Source organism: Camellia sinensis, chromosome 11 (assembly GCF_055761805.1).
Source record: "Camellia sinensis isolate YWXY chromosome 11, ASM5576180v1, whole genome shotgun sequence".
Taxonomy (NCBI): Eukaryota; Viridiplantae; Streptophyta; class Magnoliopsida; order Ericales; family Theaceae; genus Camellia; species Camellia sinensis.
Window position 1 is genome coordinate 46,203,605 of NC_138971.1, and position 6,254 is coordinate 46,209,858.

Here is a 6,254-nt window from a genome sequence, read left to right on the forward strand (position 1 = left end):
CCGGATTACCCATGATGGCGTTTAGGTCTTGCTGTGTTTTCATGTGCATTCATTTCACATTGAGTCGTGCAATTCGACTCCTCGGCCATCATGCATCGATATGCGTGATTGGTGGCACGAGGATCGAGGACTACACTTCCTGAAGAGTAGTCATGCATACATATGTGAAATACTTTGCCATGCCCCTTTCTTGTTCTCTGTCGCAGCAAATCAGAAATCAGCAGCTTTCTAAAGCCTTGCACATCATTCCGACATTAATTGCAAATAGAGGCGAATCGGGGCATCGTAATGGATTTCCGCGCCAGGCAACTCAAGCACGCATCTCCCATCATTCGGAACAGAGCCGGGGCAGTCCATTTGCATGCCAGTTTATAGCTTACTTAGCTAATTTGTTAGTTAGATAGTGGATGTGTAATAATTAGCTGTAATTCCCTATTCATTCGGACTGTATATTATTTATTCGGACCCTCCGAGCGAGGGCAATATTGTAATAAGTGTGCGTGAGTGTGATGTATGTCTTCCAACCCCACGTCTTTCTCCCTTTTATTTACCAGCTTATGATGGTTAGATTAGGGCATGTTTCAATTAGCATACAGTATGATAGCATGTTTGCATCCATTCATCTGCCTTGCATGCACGGGGCTCGGTGCATCATACTAACTGCATCGTATTTCAATTCCAAGTTGAATACGTGTTAGTTGTAGCATTTCATATGCCATCTTAGAATAGCCGAGCCTATCTTAGTTGCATTTTCCATGTGTTGCATTAGGCATTTCTGTATAGTTAGGATCATGCATAGATTTCTAACATAGCTTTTATTTTGGCTTGGAGTACTCGGTAAGTGTTTATGCTTTAGCATCTTTGCATGTGTGTGAGTGGCTGCCATGATAGCATGCTTACCATGAGGCTATGTGCTTATATGATATAACTGCCTGAATGACTGAGGGTGAAGGTTTGGTTATTTGAATTGGAGCAATTCATCAATTGCGAGTTTTAAGCCCACTTGAGAGTGGCAAATCATCTTGTTTTCTAAGCCCATCTGAGTGTGGCAAAATCTGCATTTTAAGTCTACTTGCGAGTAGCAAACCATTTTCAAAACAAACATGAGATATGTTGTTCCAATTCAGACGATTCAGTCTATATTTGTATGCTGTGCGCATCACATAGTAAATCTAGGCTAATAACCGGAATAAGAACGCATAATGTTTTCAAAACCTGATATCATGGTTAGTAGAGACCGATCTTTGATCGGACGAGCGGGGGTGCTCACGAAGTGACCTTCCCCAATCGTACCCAAGTTCTCGAGCCAAGGTAACTTTGGTGATGACGGACATGTGGCCTTAGGCAACGAGTCAGGGTTTCCTAAATTTCCCAAAATAAAATATTTAGGTGGTGACTCTGTATCTAGCAAAGCAGTCCATGTTTGGCACTTCTTTCAAAAAAATCTGTTTTTAAAAATGATTTGCCGGATTTGGACTCTTTGATGATTCATCGGTCTTGCATTGCACTCTGCGAGATTAGATACACGATCGTGACTTTGAGTCCTGAACTGTAGTGAGCCCAATGAACAAAACCCGGGGGGGGGGGGATTCCCTCCCGGGGCGTTTGGGGACGTCTACAGTTTCTGGCGACTCTGCTGGAGACTTTGAGAACTTGTCTCGAACTCATTATATCTTCTTTTGATTACACTTATGTGTTTCTTTGCATTGCATTTGCATTGGTGCGCCTAGGACACCGTGTTTGCCATCTGCTATTCCTGAACGGTTTGCCGGAGGCTTGCTTTGTCAAAGCATGTCGTAAGGCTGACCGGTTGCGGGCTCTGCCAGTATGGCGACACAAACCCCGGTTTTTACCGGGGCACCCTTTTTGACCATTCGACCTAGTGCATATTCGGAATCTATAGTGACCATTCCAAACTAGGACAGGTTGCTTACCCGTTTATAGGTTGTTTGAAACCACTGCATGCGTAGTGAAACCCTAGTTCTTGACAAAATAGGACAGGGAAACCTTACCCCAACATAGGGGTGTTTTGGCTCTTACTTGTTTGTTATGTGCTTTTAGAGTGCGTCTCTATACGAATGCATGTATCAGTTTGCAAGTTTGGGCATCAGGCCTGCGGGCACCAATTCAGTATTTCTGGGTATCAGGCCTATAGGCACCAGTCCAGTATTTTCGGAATCAGTTATCTGCGGGTATCAGGTTCAGCTTCGGGGACAATGATTTGGGAATAGTGATTTGGGAATAATGATCGGTCTTTGAGGACAGTGTATCAATTGCGTGTTAATTATACCCGACTGTGTGTTATGTTTATTTACGCCGTTATGCTGTCCGTTTGTCTGCTCGTTTATTTCCTTATTATTGCTTTATTTATCTTTTTGCTAGGTATTTTAGCATAATTGCTCCAGGCCAAGCAGATATTCTCCAAGCACTCTGGACAAGAGGTCGCCGACTTAATCGATCTGAGGATCTGGTCGACGGACAACCAGTGTTCCACTCTCTACCCCCGGTTATCTGACAGAGGTCAAAAAGGCGCAGTGTATCTGAGCAAAGGTTACCAGAGCACCAGATTATCCCATCAGTGGACAGTTGGATTGAGATCCCAATTGTTGCTATAGAGATAGACCTGCCAGTAGTTCAGACAGATCAAGGTAGTATGGCGGGACCGACAGGAGTTGAGGAAATGATGCGTCAGATGTAGGACACCATGAGAGCCATGCAGCAGGATGCTGTTCGCCGGGACGAATTTGCCAAATAACAGGCCGAGATCATGGCCCAGCAGGCAGAGTTAATTGCCAGATTGTAACAACAAGCCGGAGCATCTGCTTCACACCCAGTTCCTCTCCCACCAGGAATCCCGGCACCCGAGGAGGCACCAAATGTCCAGGTAGATACGGACATACCAACGGGGCCAGTCCCGCTCCCAATTCTGCACCAACTGTCTAAGGCATCTACGACTGTTAATCAACCGGACTCTCCCTTCGAGTTCGAGGTAGACCATACAGCACTGAAATTGAGCAAGCTTGAGAAGTTGTTCAAGAAATCACAAGGGGTAAAGGCTATCCCGGATATCGAAGACGGATATACCGACGTGGCTGTTACGCTGCCGGATAGGTTCAAAATGCCGCAAATTGATCGCTTCGACGGATCTGGGGACCCCATGGTGCATCTCCGGCTATTTTCATATATACTACGGCCAATGGGCCTCACCAGACCACAAAAGCTTTCATTATTCGGCCGGACCCTGTCGGGTGTGGCCGCTATCTGGTATGCGAAGTTAGAGGATGATGTCAAGCGGAGTTGGGATGAAATGGCCGAGGCCTTTGTCGCGCAATACTCTTACAATACCCAAATCGAGATTACGACCCAAGATCTCGAAACAACAAGGCAGGAGCCTAAGGAGAGCTTATCGGATTTCGTAACTCGGTGGAGGGCGAAGGCTTCGATGATGACTCTGAGGCCTACCGACAAAGACCAAATCAGGATGATTGTGCGCAATCTCCAGCCAAAACTGATGCAAAAAATGATTGTGCTTCCCTTTCCCACTTTTTCAGATCTACATGAAATGGGGGTACAAATTGAAGATGCAATGAAACAGGGTCTGATTGACCAAGATAGAGAGCAACCCCGAAGAACTTTCAACCGCAACAATAACACAAGCACCAGCAATGCCACAAATGTTAGAGCTTTAGAAGTAAGCGTGGTCAGCACCATTCCCCCTCCCCTTCCAAGACCCATGGCAGCTACACCTTTCTCCGGCGCGTCCGGAAGCAACACGCAAACCACTCGATTCACTACTACAAAAACAGATAAAGATCACACTTTTTTTGTGTGATGTTTGTTATTTAATCACACCTTTTTAGTTTTATTAAAGTGTGATCTTTGGGAGTGTGATTAAAAAGGGTCATTTTTAATCACACATTTTAAGTGTGATTAATAACATTTAGATCACACCTTTTAAGTGTGATTGATAAGATTTAGATCACACCTTTTAAGTGTGATTAAAAACATTTTAATCACACCTTTTAAGTGTGATTGATAATATTTAGATCACACCTTTTAAGTGTGATTAAAAATATTTAGATCACACTTATTAGATCACACTTTGTAAGTGATTAAAAATATTTAGATCACACCTTTTAAGTGTGATTGATAATATTTAGATCACACATTTTAAGTGTGATTAAAAATATTTAGATCACACCTATTAAGTGTGATAAAAAATATTTAGATCACACCTTTTAAGTGTGATTAATAACATTTAGATCACATCTTTTAAGTGTGATTAAAAATATTTAGATCACATATTTTAAATGTGATTAATAACTAATAAAACCTGTGATAATAAACATTTAGATCACAGATTTTAAGTGTGATTAATATCTAATAAAACACGTGATTAATAATCAGATAAGATCACATGTTATATACATTTGAAGAATGTAATACACACTATATACTATATTTTGAATCACAACCGTATATTGAATGGAATAACATCATATATTTCATAAATGAAAGTTAAATGTTCAAAAAGTATATACAAAGGAATTAGTAAAAAGTTTTTAACTGTGCTTATATATATTAAAAAATAAAAAAACTTGAAAAAACTAAGTTGTTGAATTCTTTGACCATATTTTGCATTTCTCCAAGAAATTTCTGACCTGAAAAATAAAAACACGAATTAATTCAGAAATCGCTAGAAGCATATGAATAAACTTTAATATTTTTGTAGAGACTTACAAAAGAAAAAATCGAACATTTTCTCATCGCACTGACTCTTCATCTCCTGCATCAATAGAAAATGAATAACAACTTTGATTGTTACTAATATAAAATGTTTGGATTACCATATATAAATATGACATATACATAGAATCAATAAATCCAAAATGAAAATCTTCAATGTATGAGCAGATATTTTAAAGTCATAAAACCAAATATACATAGAATCAACAAATCTAAAATGAAATCTTAAATTGATTATATATTCTTTACCAACTAAAGAAATGATTGATTAGTAATTTAAAGAACGGAAGTTATATCATACTTACATTGGATTTCAACTCATATTCTTTAGTACAAAATTAATTCATTCAACTCGCACTCCATCAAGTTCGGTTTTCGTGTAAGTCTTTTTTCCATTGAACTGCAATAGGTTATTTACAAACAATTAGATAATGAAGAAGATGTACAAGTATCATGAATATAATAGTAATAAAAGTTTAGAATTTATCTCACATTTTGTTTTTTTAGGATGCTTTGATCTCTAATGAGGTCTTTCATATACCGCATTACATAAAACCCACATTCCACGTTTGTAGGTTGTTGCGAGGACTACATAAAAACATTTTCATTATTATAAGAAACTATATATAAAGTGTTATGATCAAGCTGAACAATCATTAACATAATATAAGTATGATAAAATTAGAGAAAATGATATTGATTACCTGAACTACGTTCCAAACTGGATTGGTCCTTCTCCTTCTTTGGGTAGTTTCATAAATTTTCAAAGCACTTTACAAAAGAAATTCCAAATGTCAAAACATTTTTAGAGTAACTCAAATTGCTTAAAAATGTACGAACTAGCCAAACTTACGTGTTTATTACAATTTCAAAGCTTGTGTTTATTTTAGAATTAATCGGATCAAGTAAGTACACAATCATCAATGTTAGATCAATGACTAACAATATCCAATGATACCTACAATTGAACAAGTCACAAGTATAAGCTTAATAAGTTCATTATCATTTGAACACATGAAATAAATAGTTTTAGATAATTACCCAATATTATAAGGAATTAAAACCAATTGTTATAGCATAGCCTCCTCCAATCTTCTTGCAAGCAACACTGATTTTAGTTCTGTTGCTGGTAACCATGCATCCTCTCAATCAGTAGGCAGGACATGAGAAGTATCCATCCTGTGAATAAAATAAAATAAAAATTTAAGAAAAAAATGTCAAATAGTTAGACAATTAAAGTTCAAAAAAAGAGCACTCTTTATTTTGCCTAATTAGTTTAGCTATTGTGTGTTCCATCCACAATTTCATAGTCAGTCCCATCATTCATCAAGTTGGTGAAATATGCATCATTTTGTTGCTGATTCATCTATAGACAAGGTAAAGAAAATTATGGCAACATATATTAGGTTGGAGAAATAACTAAGATTCCCAGTTGGAAGCAAATTAATTAATAAATGGAGATCATGTAAATTAAAACACTAGTTGTTTTGTTGAAAATGATGCAATGA

General features: G+C 38.3%; 1 long non-coding RNA gene across 3 annotated transcripts; it reads right to left on the reverse strand.

Annotated features, from left to right (window-relative positions):
* Positions 1-4,489: 4,489 nt before the first annotated feature.
* On the reverse strand, positions 4,490-5,921 carry LOC145803114 (uncharacterized). 3 transcript variants are annotated; one of them, XR_014345224.1, is made up of 6 exons: positions 5,788-5,921; positions 5,600-5,704; positions 5,451-5,517; positions 5,239-5,334; positions 5,052-5,146; positions 4,490-4,786 (listed from the first exon to the last, which is right to left on the reverse strand). It is a non-coding gene; the product is annotated as an uncharacterized LOC145803114 (long non-coding RNA). The 3 variants fall into 3 exon arrangements; XR_014345226.1 differs by lacking the exon at positions 5,600-5,704; XR_014345225.1 differs by lacking the exon at positions 5,788-5,921 and having other exon boundaries at positions 5,600-5,773.
* Positions 5,922-6,254: the final 333 nt, after the last annotated feature.